General features: G+C 46.3%; 1 long non-coding RNA gene across 1 annotated transcript; it reads left to right on the forward strand.

Moving 5' to 3' along the window:
• Positions 1-256: 256 nt before the first annotated feature.
• On the forward strand, positions 257-5,497 carry LOC119322840. Its single transcript, XR_005155878.1, has 6 exons — positions 257-765; positions 1,499-1,578; positions 2,396-2,701; positions 3,045-3,250; positions 4,350-4,472; positions 5,156-5,497. It is a non-coding gene; the product is annotated as an uncharacterized LOC119322840 (long non-coding RNA).
• Positions 5,498-15,179: the final 9,682 nt, after the last annotated feature.

Consider the following 15,179-nt stretch of genomic DNA (forward strand, 5'->3'; position numbering starts at 1 on the left):
GTGATCGTCCATAAAATGTGGTCTAAGTAGAGTGAAAATTTAAGTGATGCCCTTTTGCAAAATATTTTTCATAGCTGCTTCACAAAATCCCACTATTTTTTGCATTTAGAAACTATTTTAAATCACAGATATTCTGAACCAATCAGGACTTTTTCCACGGATCACCCCACTGTAGCTTATCTGAGCCGTCCACACACAACAGATCCAACGTCCGTCATTCACCTCTCCGCAACCCGACCCAAACCCTAGTAGCCTGTGGCACTCTCCTCGCTCGATCCCCTTTGTCCTTCCACGCGCCGCCACCTCTCTCTCTTCCTTCCCCGATCCAGATCGAAGACGACGGCTCCCGCTGATGGGATCCCACCGCATCACTCTCCCGCCAATGGGATCCCACCGCATCGCTCTCCCGCCTTCCACCCCACCGCATCGCTCTCCCACCGTCCACCCACACTGGCCGTTTCGCTCTCGCTCGCACCTAATCCAGATCCCGATCCGCAGCAACGTCGCCAACATCTCGGGGCCCTCCGATCCCACCTTTCCCTTCTGACCCCGAGGCAGCCGGCCAAGGTCTACGGCAGCGAGGGCAGCGCCTACTACGAGTGGAGCCCCGCGGAGCTGCCCATGCTCGGTGTCGCCTCCATCGGATGCCATGGCAGACGCGGCTGGGCATCACGCTGGACTGCGCTCGCCCATCGCCAGCAGCACCACCCGTCCTCTCCCTCCCATTGACCCACCTACCAGCACCGGCGATCCAGATCGTCTCAGGTGCGTCACGCCTCCTAGCGGACTGAGCTGAGCGCCCGTGATTTGATTCCTTCCGAATTTCCGCTTCAATCCTGCTTGCTTGAGCGGTGGTACCCCGCGAGATTCCATTGTTTTCCCCCTCCCGCCTGTGGTTCTGGAGCAAGCGTTTTGTGTGCTACTGTAGTAGTGTTCGTCTAGGTGTCTGCCTGGAGCGATTTCTGTGGGATGAGTCGGGCTGGGGAGGTGGATGGATGCTATGGTGCTGCTAATCTAGGTTTTGGTAGCTGCGAGGTTATTGAGACCGTTTAGATTGCTCATCATCTCAGTTAGTTGGTAGTACAGTAATCTGAAGCACATACAAGCTGCTGGGAGCACTTTGAGGGCATGGATTGGTAGATGGCTCTAGTTGCTTGTAGTGGTTGGTTGCTGGCACCTGTGTTTGTCGGTTCCATTCTAGTAGTTCTTCATCAGGAGGAGCTCTTGTCTAGTGGACCAAGCCTTCTTGCTGTGAAACATTTTAGTACGTACTCTACATGCCAAGGGTTGGTGGTAGCCAGTGTCCAAAATGAAACGATACAGACTTCAGGCTTATTAGGGGGGTGTTCTTCTGATTTGTGATGCTGATAGGACTTCTGCTTGTACCATTGGTCAATTCCTGATATGGCAATTTATTAATTCCTTAGCGTATAACTTATTAATTCCCTGATATGGCAATTTCACGCAGACCTGAAATTCTTACATTTCTGTCCCACAGTTTAAGGACATTCTGTGGAATGAAGGAAGTGAAAGAAGTCGTAGTGGTGCGCGATCCATCCTACGAAAATGTATTTGAAGGTTCTCTGGACTCATCTTGTACTCATTGCCTTTACTCTGAATCGCAATGAACATGCCTTGCTGTTCTCTGAATCTCTGATGATTGCTGGCAGTAGTTGCTTGAAAAAAGCTTAGGTGTAGTTTGGGGTACGTGTTGTGGATGTAGTCCAGCTGCTCTGTGTTAAGCTAGGACGATCCGTCCATTTATAGCTTTTTATATTTTATTACAGTGAAAATGGCAGTACTAGCTTTGGTAGCATCAGGCTTTAGGTTCCTTCTTACTAGAGTTATCAATGGCTGACAGGTTTTGATATACTCAATCCTGCAATTTCTATTACCAATTTTTAACTTGATGCACTGTTTTGGTCAGTGATTTGCATTACCCTAGCCGATGCTCTGCTCTGTACATACATAACCTAGGACTCTTATCTGTATTATTATCAGGGGCACTCTTTGGTTGCTATTCTACAATTATTAGTTTCACAAAGACCGCTTGTAACTCCTCTGGAGGCACTGCGGTTCACCAAGACTGATTTGATTCTTTGATGTGCCTCTTGTATCTATTGCTCGATTTGTTATGATTTGATTCACCAAGAGTGATTCTTCTACTATCTTGTAGTAAAGGTTAAATGGAACAACAATGGATGATTCTAATTTGATAATCGCTAGAATAATTCATCAACTTGAGATATGCTGGGATGATACTTTAGGTGTCAAATGATAGTAAAACCTAGGTTCTTGCATGGTTCCTAGATTAATTGTTTTGTTTTGTTGTTAGCAAATATTGCCTATATTGAGACGAAGACTCCAAACATGTGACTATTCCTCTAATTTACAGGAGTTCTAGGCTGAAGACATTCGAAGAAGCTCGAAGCCCCAGTCAGCAACTTGCTTTATATGTTACTGAATTTGCAATGCTGAATTTCTTGAGAAATTTGATGTACTGCTGAACATGTTGGGAATTTGGTGTATATTTGGTCGCTTAACTTGTTATTTAAATGTTGTTGGTAGTTATGTAGATATACTGAGAATATTTTTTTTGACTAAAAATAAGTTGACATTTTGATCATTCTCCCCGGGCACGTCACAGACCCCGACGACTGCAACAGATTTGTTCAGGCCACAGTCGACCACTACGGCCAATGTAAGTCAGCCCCTCTCCGTTATAACTAACCTGGTTTAACATATTTCTTCCACAAGTAGTCATTCACTTGGGTGCAAGATAGTTGACATTTTAACATATTTCTTCCACAAGTAGTCATTCACTTGGGTGCAAGATAGTTGACATTTACACCTGTGTTGATTAACTGCAGTGGACCATCTTGTGTGCAACGCTTGTCTTGCAAGCGTTGGCGCCTTTCAGGAGATTCCTAACGTTACTATATGAACAAATGAATGTTGCATGACGTTTCTTTGGAAGTATTGTCTTAGTAAGAGCATTCTTAGCATGTGTATAACCATCTTCTTCTCCTGTTTGTGCACATCAGGGACGGCTCGGATTTGACGTTTTTGGTGTCTTACTGGTTTTCGGGGTGGGGGTGGTGCAGTGGCCGCATGAACACGCTCAGGGGCATCATCGGCCGGGCGCTCAGGAGACAGGCGAGGTGGTTGCTGCCCACCCAGAAAGTCTGCAACATGGGGGAGTCCATCTTTGGCCGTCCCAAGCACGACCATGATAGACCCACAACGGCAGGTATCATCTCCATCTCCATCTCCCTCCCCCTCTTCCTCGAAGTAGCAGCACAACATCAGGTAGTAGTAGGACGGTCAATACATGTCTACGGTAGCTTGTTTTGTAAGATTGTAACTTGTTCAAATGATAAGAGAGGTTCCCATACAGCATCAGGTAGTAGTAGTCGTAGCATCAGAAAGGTTCTGTAGTTTGTTATGTAACTTGTGTCTCAGATTGTTCAAATGATGAGAGAGGTTCCCATTGTGGTTACAACTGACAATGGTGTGATCCTATCTATAAAATATAAGGGACAGTCTAAACATTCATCTAGAACTCTAAACTAGCTTGAACAAGCAATCGAGGGAGAAATGTCCGTTTCTTTTGTATGGCATACATGTTGAACGTCGTTAGATGATGATTGAACCATTTTTCTCATCACAAAGTATGCATCAGTTTCTTTTGTATGGCATACATGTTGAATGTCGTTAGATGATGATCTAACCATTTTTCTCATCACAAAGTATGCATCGGCAATATAATTTGCAGCATTAGTTAGGTATTGCTGTAGTATTTTTTTAGACTTCTCTTGTATGAGTAAAATGCTATGAGCAAGAGTAATGCTATGAGTAAATTTAGATTTCCTTGCTTTAGGCATAAGAATAAGTTGATAAAAACAGAATATTGATACTTTGCATGCTATGAGTAAAATGCTGTTACTTTGCTTGCCATATCGTCTGGTTCTTGTTTTGGTAGTACTTTGCTTTGCTTATCCAGTAGTATCAGTCAACTGGCTAGCCTGGAGTAGCTTGGTGTTGTACATGATGGTGTTAACTATGAAAATGCCAAGTGTGAGAAAATTAGACCAGCTGTCCATTTCTTCCCTAAATGCATTCTTTAATCGAGATGATGTGCTAGAAACATGCAACTATATTGCCTTGCTATAAACAAGATGGTGTTTACTGTATTGTCTTTCATGCACATTTAGTGTATTATCTTCTGACCTGCTGGTGTCATGTACTGTACACATAGAAGGTGAACTATCTTCACTGAAATTCAAGAACTATCTTCACTGTCTCTCCCTACTGCATTCTCTCACCCGTTCTCCTTTTATTTACTCCAGGCAGTTCACTGAAATTCAACAACATCTGGTGGTCGTCAAGTCAAGGAACCTCTTCTTGCCGCGGCCGTCCTCCTCCCCCTGCTCTGCTCTGCTCAACAACTAGCATCCACGGCTAAAACAAAGGTAAGACTTTGGCCGGTCGGTGTATTGAGCCATGGTGGTCTATTTGTGGGGGTCATCAACATTGGTATAGGTTAGTATGTGCCCTTCAATCAATGCATGGTGATGAAACGCTTCATTGATGATGACGATCGGTTCTGGATCTGCACCTCTTGTTTGTTAATTTGTCTCATGTATGTTGTTGTGTCTGCGAAAGATGCAACCAGAGTGCTTTTCTTGTCCTTAAATTTAATAGACGAGGAACAACATTGAGATCGTGCTCCATGGCGTGCATCAGCTGTTGTGTTTCTAATGTTTGAATCTGCTCCGTCATTGATCTGTAGGCCTACTTGACAGTCATAAAGTTGCATTATTTAGCCACTGGTAGGGTAGGATATGCCCAAATGTGGTCAGTATAGGAACCAAGGTCCCCTAATTGCTAGCAAAACTTGTGTAATGAGCTCTTGTTACCTTCTACTGATGGTTTAGTCTTGTTTTTTTAGTACTTCTGTATTTGTATTCAGAAATAAAATTCATATGTTTCTATATATGTTCTTTTAGACAAGTATGTCAATACATAAGTAGTAATGTAACTGGTGTGACACAGTTCTAAATAAAAATGCAAATAGCTTGTGAATGTCAATCTCATGTATCAGGCCCCTGTTCTTTTAAACCTTATGTACAGCTAAAATTCTTGCTGTGTGCAGGGCGACTAGTGATGCAACACATCAAGCAGCAGCAGCAGGGGGGAGGGGGTCTCTCGAACATCGACGTTGCCACTCATTGCTACTGTCGTTGATTGATGATGGATGGCCGCTGTTAGTTTAGCTCCTTGGTAGTCCACTCTTGCAAGCGTCTACAATTGCTGGCAGAAATAGAAATGGTAGCTCTAGTCCCATGTTGTAGTTCCATGTAGTTCCTTTGCTCGGACTGTCCTTTGTTGCTTCATTTCTATGTTAATTCAGTCTTTGTTGAATGTGTCTATTGTCGTGGCTGTGTAATGAATCCTTTTGTGTTGAAAGAAATAAAATGGTTTGGATACATGCATACATGCCGAGATGTCAAGCTGGAATAACATTCTGCCTTGTGATGTCCAGGTTCTAAATGTATATTGTGGAGGCCCAAAATAGATTGGACTGTAAAAGGGCCAAGGCCCAAAAAATAAATGAATTATAGAAGGCCACATCTTGAGAAATAAAATGGGCTAGGCCCATGTAGCTAGTAAAAATTAACAGAAAAAATATATATGAAAAAGGCTGAATTAATGGGCTTGGCCCATATAGACATCGAACTGGACCGTGCTGATTCTAAGTAACGACCTTTTTATTTGGTCGCAATTTTGCCACGTCAGCTTGCCACGTCGGATCCGACGTGACTTGGGTGGACAGCTAGTGACCAAAACAGAAGGTCGTAGGATCAATGACCTTTTGTTTTGGTCGTTGCCTTCCACGACCTTCTCACAGAGAAGGTCGTTAATTTCAGTTTACGACTGCCAGCTTTTGACCATCTGTTTTTGGTCACAAAAAGGTCGCAAATGAAAAACAATGACCTTTCAGCGACCAATAGTGATGGTCACAAGTTGACATATTTCTTCTAGTGATCGTAGTCCTTTCGATAAGTAAGAGTGTCGAACCCAACGGGGAGCAGAAGGAAATGATAAGCGGTTTTTAGTAAGGTTTTCTCTACAAGCACTGAAATAGTAGGTGATAGATAGTTTTGTGATAAGATAAATAGTAACAAGCAAAAAGTAAATAAAGTAAATAGAATGCAGCAAGGTGGCCCAATCCTTTATGTAGCAAAGGATAAGCCTGGACAAATTCTAATAATGAAGAAGAAGCTCCCGAGGACACATTGGGAATTATCGTCAAGCTAGTTTTCATCACGTTCATAAGATTCGCGTTCGGTACTTTGATAATTTGATATGTGGGTGGACCGACACTTTGGTACTGCCCTAACATGGACAAGCATCCCACTTATGATTAGCCCCTATTGCAAGCATCCGCAACTACAAAAAGGAGTATTAAGGTAAACCTAACCACAACATTAAACATATGGATCCATATCAACCCCTAACGAAGCAACGCATAAACTAGGGTTTAAGCTTCTATCACTCTAGCAACCCATCATCTACTTATTATTTCCCTATGCCTTCCTCTAGGCCCAAATAATGGTGAAGTTTCATGCAGTCGACGTTCACATAACACCACTAGAGGAGAGAAAACATACATCTCATCAAAATATCGAACGAATACCAAATTCACATGACTACTAATAGCAAGACTTCACTCATGTCCTCTGGAACAAACGTAACTACTCACAAAGCATATTCATGTTCATAATCAGAGGGGTAATAATACGCATAAAGGATCTGAACATATGATCTTCCATCAAACTAACCAAATAGCATCAACTACAAGGAGTAATCAACACTACTAGCAACCCACAGGTACCAATTTTTTGTTTCGATACAAGACTGGATACAAGAGATGAACTAGGGTTTTGAGATGAGATGGTGCTGGTGAAGATGTTGATGGAGATTGACCCCCTCCCGATGAGAGGATCGTTGGTGATAATGTTGGTGATGATTTCCCCCTCCCGGAGGGAAGTGTCCCCGGCAGAACAGCTCCGCCAGAGCCCTAGATTGATTCCGCCAAGGTTCCGCCTCGTGGCGGCAGAGTTTCGTCCCGTAAGCTTGCCCATGATTTTTTTCCAGGTGAAAACCCTTCATATAGCAGAAGATGGCAGCCGGAAGCCCACCAGGAGGCCCAGGAGATAGGTGGGCGCGCCCTACAGGGGGGCGCCCCCTGTCTCCTGGACAGGGTGTGGGCCCCCTGGCCTATTTCTTTTGCCCAAAAATTCTTAGTAAATCTGAAAAGTTGTTTCATGGAGTCTCAAGTCTTTTGGATTGTGCAGAATAGGTTTCCAACGTTTTCTTCTTTTCTAGCCAGAATTCCAGCTGCCGGCATTCCCCCTCTTCATGGTAAACCTTGTAAAATAAGGGAGAATAGCCATAAGTATTGAGATATAATGTGTAATAACAGCCCATAATGCAATAAATATTGACATAAAAGCATGATGCAAAATGGACGTACCAACTCCCCCAAGCTTAGACCTCGCTTGTCCTGAAGCGGAAGCCGAGATCGAAAAATATGTCCACATGTTTAGAGATAGATGTGTCGATAAAAATAAAATACGGACATGAGGGTATCATGATCATTCTAATAACAGCAACATATATGTATTTTGTCATATGATTTCCTATGTTCAAGTAATAAGCAATTCACAATGTCAAGTATGGTTCAAAAACTTCATTGGGAACTAACAAACTATAATCTCAGTCATTGAGGCAATTGCAATTTATCGTAACATCAGAAAGAGTCAATAATAGAGCTTTTCAGCAAGCTCACATACTCAACTATCTTGTAGTCCCCTATAATTGTTAACACTCATGCAATACTTGTGGTTATAGAGTTTCAGCCAGACACTGAGAAAGATAGGGGCTTATTGTGTTGCCTCCCAACGTATTCACCTTTAGGTAATGTCAACAATAATAGCCTATGCCAACTTACATCCAATTGGATATATGTAAAATGATCTTTCAAACACGAGGAGCTTGTCAAAGGATAAAATGAAAAAGGGAAAGGTGAGAATCACCTTGACTCAAACAAAAGGTAAAAACATAAAGTAGAAGATAGGCCCTTCGCACAGGGAAGCAGAGGTTGTCATGTGCGTTTAGGGTTGATGCATAAAGTCTTAGTGCAAAAGAACATCACTTTATATTGCCCCTTGTATGTGGACCTTTATTATGCAGTCCGTCGCTTTTATTACTTCCACAACAAGTTCGTACAAAGTTTATTTTCTCTGCACTAATAAGTCATACATATTTAGAGAGCAATTTTTATTGCTTGCACCGATGACAACTTACTTGAAGGATCTTACTCAATCCATAGGTAGGTATGGTGGACTCTCATGGCAAAACTGGGTTTAAGGGTATTTGGAAGCACAAGTAGTATCTCTACTTGGTGCAAGGAATTTGGCTAGCATGAGGGGGAAAGGCAAGCTCAACATGTTTGGAAGGTCAATGACAATATACTTTAACTGAGATGTCGGAAAACATAAACCATTACGTTGTCTTCCTTGTCCAACGTCAACTCTTTTAGCATGTCATACTTAATGAGTGCTTCACAATCATAAAAGATGCCCAAGATAATATATTTATATGTGAACCTCTCTTTCCTTATCACTTCCTATTAATTGCAACAATGACCAAGGCTACGTTCATCAATTCTCAGCAATTTTTATGCCTCATACTTTCTATGTGTGAAGTTATCACTATCCATAAGATCAATATGAACTCTTTTGTTCTTTCTACTTTTTCAAGATCATAGCAGCATAGCAAAGCCCTTGACTCAACACTAATCTTTATTATAGATAGCACACGGACTCGATTACAAAAAGAGATCACAATGAAAAACTCAAAACTACTTAATATCAAAACTTCAACTACTGATAGATCAAGATACTACTAAAAGGATCGAACTAAATAAAACTGTAAAGATAGGAGTGTGATGGTGATACGATACCGGGGCACCTCCCCCAAGCTTGGCAGTTGCCAAGGGGAGTGCCCATACCCATGTGATTATTTCTTTGAAGGTGATGGAGGTGGTGATGATGACGGTGGATAATCGCACATCGAGCGTAGAAGCTCCTCCAACTTGCAGATAATGCCCTTGAGCCCAGCAATATGATCCCTCAACAAAATATTCTCCTCGGTGAGGTACTTGTTCTGTAAGCGGGCTAACTCAATCATCTTGAACACTTTAATCTCTGTTGGAGTGAAAAGGTTAGGTAAAGGTTGAGGGATGTCTTCTTCTTTCACCACCGGAGCTTGAGCCTCCATGGCCTTCTTGATCCCTCCATCCTTGTTGATCTCTTTCGGTTCCTATCTTTTCAACTCTATCTTCAATAGCCAAGCATCCTTGTCTTCATTGTTGGAGGAGGGGGAAGTCATGGTGCTCTAAATCTGCAACAGAAACAGCTCGAAACGAAAAGAGAGGATATTTGCGTGATACGGTGGTCAAAACCTTGAGGAGTATATATAATGAATTTTTACCGACCGAAATATGTAACATAGAAGAAAACGGAGTCCGGGAGGCACACGAGATGCCCACGAGACAGGGGGCGCGCCCTATAGGGGGGCGCGCCCTCCTCTCTCGTGGGAGCCTCGTGCCCCTTTCGGACTACTTCTTTCTTCCTAAAATCCTTAAATAATCCAAAACTGATAAAAATTGCCATTAGAATTGTTTTGGAGTCGGTTTACTTACCACACCACGTACCTATGCCTTTTCGGAGTCTGGAACGTTCTAGAAAGTGTCTCTTATGTATTCCTCAGGGGTTATGGTTTCAATAATATTAGTTTCAACATTGATAGGATTACCTGAAATATAATGTTTAATTCTTTGGCCATTTACCACCCTCGGATTTGTGCCTTCAAAGTTGTTGATTTTTATAGCACCAGAACGATAGACCTCCTCGATAACGTAGGGACCTTCCCATTTTGAGAGAAGTTCTCCTGCAAAAAATCTTAAATGAGAGTTGAACAATAACACATAATCTCCTACGTTAAACTCAAGCTTCTGTATCCTCTTATCATGCCAGCGTTTGACTTTTTCTTTGAAAAGCTTAGCATTCTCATATGCTTGGGTTCTCCATTCATCAAGTGAGCTAATATCAAACAACCTCTTCTCACCGGCAAGTTTGAAGTCATAATTGAGCTCTTTAACAGCCCAATATGCTTTATGTTCAAGTTCAAGAGGTAAATGACATGCTTTTCCATAAACCATCTTATATGGAGACATACCCATAGGATTTTTGTATGCAGTTCTATAGGCCCATAATGCATCATCAAGTTTTTTGGACCAATTCTTTCTAGATCTATTCACAGTCTTTTGCAAAATTAATTTGAGCTCTCTATTGCTCAACTCTACTTGGCCACTAGACTGCGGGTGATAAGGAGATGCGATTCTATGATTGACATCATACTTAGCAAGCATCTTACGGAAAGCACCATGAATAAAGTGTGAACCACCATCAGTCATAAGATATCTAGGGACTCCTAACCTCGGAAAAATAACTTCTTTAAGCATTTTAATAGAAGTGTTATGATCAGCACTACTAGTTGGAATAGCTTCTACCCACTTAGTAACGTAATCAATAGCAACTAAAATATGTGTATAACCATTGGAGGCAAGAAAAGGTCCCATATAATCAAAGCCCCATACATCAAACAGTTCAATAACAAGAGAATAATTCATAGGCATTTCTTGACGTCTACTAATGTTACCTATTCTTTAACATTCATCACAAGATACGACAAACTTACGAGCATCTTTGAAAAGAGTAGGCCAATAAAAACCAGATTGTAGTACCTTGTGTGTAGTTCTGTCTCCAGCGTGGTGTCTTCCATAGGATTCAGAGTGACACTTGCATAGGATTTGTTCTTGTTCATGCTCAGGAACACAACATCTAAAAATACCATCTACTCTTTCTTTATAAAGGTGTTGGTCATCCCAGAAGTAATGTCTTAAATCATAAAAGAACTTTTTCTTTTGCTGGTATGTGAAACTAGGAGGTATATATTTAGCAACAATGTAATTAGCATAATCAGCATACCAAGGAGCAGTACGAGAAGCATTGACAACCGCTAATTGTGCATTAGGAAAACTATCATTAATAGGCAGTGGGTCATCAAGAACATTCTCTAGCCTAGACAAGTTGTCTGCAACGGGGTTCTCAGCTCCCTTTCTATCAATAATATGCAAGTCAAATTCTTGAAGCAAGGGAACCCATCTAATGAGTCTAGGCTTAGCATCTTTCTTTTCCATAAGATATTTAATAGCAGCATGATCGGTGTGAATAGTAACTTTGGAATCAACAATATAAGGTCTAAACTTATCACATGCAAACACAACTGCTAAGAATTCTTTTTCAGTAGTAGCATAATTTCTCTGGGCAGTATCAAGAGTCTTACTAGCATAATGGATAACATTCAATTCCTTATCGACTCTTTGCCCTAAAACAACACCTACAGCATAATCACTATGTCGGGGAAACTGATCCATGAACACCTATGGGACCGGCGGACCGAGCCCTTTCGGTTCGGCGGGGGGCGGAGATCGCACGAAGAGCAGATCGAGGCGAAGCACACGAGCAGTTTACCCAGCTTCGGAGCTCTCTAGGGAGATAATACTCCTACTGCTGCTTGTCTGATTGTATTGTGTTCTTGCTCGGGAGCGCTGAATGCTACAGTACACTCTAGCTGCTAACGAGACCGAGCGTGTGTCTTTCTGGGTTCCAACCTCCTCTACCTTGCGCATGGGCCTCCTTTTATATGTTAAAGGGGTCACCGACAGGTGGCAACGCAGACGAGGGTAAAAATGGAAAAGAAGTTGCGGTTGGTACAACCACCTGCACAGTGCATCCTACCTAACCCTGACGGCAGGGGACAAAGGCATTAAATGCCCGTCTGCGTCGCCCAAACAGTGTAAAAAGGGACCGTCAGGGGTGCCACCGCTCGCCACGATGGCAGTCTTGTCAGCTTCGCATGCCATCGCGCACCGCTGGCTGCACAGCCTCTCGCCACGCGCGCCTGGAAAGGCCCCCAGAGCGACACGTTGGTGGATGTGCTGGAGCGTGGGTACAGAGTGGTAGCCTGCCGCGGCAAGCGCCTTGCCGCGGTTGTTGTCTTGTCGGGTCCGGAAGCTTGTCGCTCACCCGGCCTTGCCAGGACGCGTGGCGCGTCGCGGCAAGTTCCTTGAAATGCCTTGGTTGGCCTTCCCGGCAAGCTCCTCTTGCCGGGGCTTTGTCTCCTGAGCTTAAATACTTTGTTCTTGAATGGCTCCGAAGGAACCATGGAGGGCCTCGGCGGTCATCCGGCAAGCCTTGCCGCGGGGCGCTGCAACTGCCCGTGCACAAGTTCGGGATACTAGGGTACCCCTACTCTAGTACACCGACAGGAGCCCCCGGGCCTGGGCCACACACGATGCCGAGCGCTGTTGGGCCAGGCCCAAAACAGGGCACGGGCACGCGCGGCCTGGATTACGCCGTATCTTACTCCGTATCCACCGCGCCCTCCCCAATGGCACGCGTCGAATGCGACATCGTGGGAGAGATCGTGGGTGGTTTCTTTATTCGGAAGGGCGAAACGTCCGCCCCCTCCCTCTTTATAAGCAGGGGAAACAGGGGCAGTTTGCCTACTTCGCCGGTTGCTACTTCATTCTCGGAAATCTCCGCCGCTCCCCCTTCTTCCCGAAGCCGAAAGAGAGCAGCGCTCCGTACCCCATTGCCACCAGCTCCACCGACGCCGCCGATCTCCCCCGCCACCTCCGCCATGGCTCCGAAAGCCGACAAGGGGAAGGGCGTGAAATCGGCCGAGGCGCAGCGGCTTGCGGCGCTGCGAAAGGAGCGGGCCATTTTCCCCCCTCAGCTTGACGCGAAGGAGCTGAGGGAGTACTACTACCTCTTCTGGTCGACGGAGACGTGAGCGCATCCGCGCACGAGGGTACTCCCGGCCACCACTTCGAGGCTGGCTCCGAACGGGTATCCCTTTTTCGCGCTGTTCTTCTACTGCGGGCTCTGCCCGCCTTTCTCTGAATTCTTTTGCGATATCATGAACACCTACGGGTTCCGCCTCCTTGATTTCACCCCGAACGCCATTCTGACCATGGCAGTTTTCGCACATTTGTGCGAAAACTTTGTTGGAGTCCACCCAAACGTAGCCCTTTTCCGCCACTTCTTCATGCCTCGAGTCGAGAGAGGAGAGCCCCTTGCCGGAGGAATCGCTTGGATCTCGAGGGTCGGCAAGAAGGAAGCCTATCTGGAGGGAGAGCTCCGCAGCAAATGGGAGGAGTGGAGAGCTGAGTGGTGCTGGATCGTCGAGGAGAACCCGCAGCCATTCACCACCCTGCACTAAGCCCGAATAGTGCGCGGCAACGATTGGAGCAACGTTGCCCCGGAAGACGACAGGCTGAAGATCGCCGTCACCCGGATCCTACGCCTCAGGCTTGCCGGGCTCACTGTGGGCGCAGTTGGCGCAGATTTCCTTCGCCGCCGCATCGCCCCCCTGCAGGAGCGGGGGAGACCCGCCTGGGAGTTCAAGAACTCGGCGGATATCATGAGGCTGCGCCCGGGTCTCAACTTCAACTTCACCGTCCTGGAGCTGGATGCGATGCTCCTGAAGCTGTTCAAACGCGATCCTCAGCATCCATTCACGTTGCCGAGGAATGTTGTTCCTTTGTGCAACAATTCTTCGCCCGACCGGATCCGCACAATGATGCCGTTGTGCGATTCGCACGGAATCGCCCCAACTTGGCAAGAACCTGCGGATGACGTCGTGCGGGCGTTCTTCGACGACTTGGTAGAAGTGCCGGTCCGCGCTGATGAGCAGAAGAGCCTCACCCGCGACACCACCGATGCGGAGATGCAGCGCATCGCCACCAGGCTGGAAGAGGCGGCAGCAGCTGCTGCCGCGGGCGTATTTGGATTCACCGTGGAGGAGGCGGAGGCAGCGGAGGCGGCAAGCCTTGCCGAGCGTGAGGAGTTTGCCGGCGAGGAAGAGCTTGCCGGCCCTGAAGCTGAGCCGAGCGAGCCCGGTAAGGAAGAGCCCGAACCTTCAGACAGCTTGCCGCAGGCGGAGCCCCCCGCTCTGGAAAGGAGGCGTCTCCGCAAGGCCGGGGACGCAGCGGGGCGGCAGACGAGCCAACAGCCGCCGAGCCGTGCGACACGCTCTACCGCGGCAAGCACTGTTGCCGCGGGAGCGCCTCACGCCACTGCGGCAACTGGAGAGGGGTCTTCCCGGTCCACCGCCACTGCTCCTGCCAAGCGGGCGAGGGAGACTACTCCTCCGCCTCGTCGCACCGGAGGCGAGCCGGACTTCGATCTCTCCGCGCTCAGCTCCGACGAGGGAGAAGAAGAGTAAGATCCCTTGCCGTTCTTGTTGTTCTTCGATCTTTGTTGGCTTTCGTCTTGTATCTGACTTGCTTCGATCTGAATCCATTCCTTTTCAGGACGCTGGCCCAGAGAGCGGCGAAGAGAGCCAAGGCCCCGGTGATTGTCATCGAAGATGATCCCACCGTGTCAGCAGGGGGTGTGTCTGAGACCACCTTGACGGACCCGGCAACTACTCCCCAAAGCAGCCCCCAGCGTAGCCCCCAGCGTAAGTTTATAGCTTACTTCCTGCCGTCAGGCGCGCATGGGTGCTCTTTTTCTACTGATATCTTGACTGTTGGATTTCTGTAGGAGCAGAACAGCCTCACCAGGAATGCCCGGAAGCTGCCCCCGAAGTGCCATCTGCTTCGACTACGCCGCCAAGGGAGGAGTCCCCGGCAAGGGAGCGCTCTCCGGCAAGGGAGAACTCTCCGGCAAGGGACAGTTCTCCGGCAAGAGACGGCACCAGTGATCCTCCGGCGGTTGAGACCGCGACCGCAGATCCTAGCACAGGTAATCTTCTTGCCTGAAAACTTCCCTTGGGATCTTCTTCTTATAATTTTCTTCTTGTATATTCGCTTGATTTCTCTCCCCTCTTCGGTCGTCAGATCCACTTGCCACGGAGCCCATGGAAACCGAGGCCGCCGGTGAGGAGAACGTGCGCGGCAACAACGACGACGCCGCGTCCACCGAAGAAGAGGCCGGTGCTGATGATTCCGCCGGTGAAGAGGCCGCCAAGGCTACCAC

Source organism: Triticum dicoccoides, chromosome 6B (assembly GCF_002162155.2).
Source record: "Triticum dicoccoides isolate Atlit2015 ecotype Zavitan chromosome 6B, WEW_v2.0, whole genome shotgun sequence".
In the NCBI taxonomy this organism is placed as follows: domain Eukaryota; kingdom Viridiplantae; phylum Streptophyta; class Magnoliopsida; order Poales; family Poaceae; genus Triticum; species Triticum dicoccoides.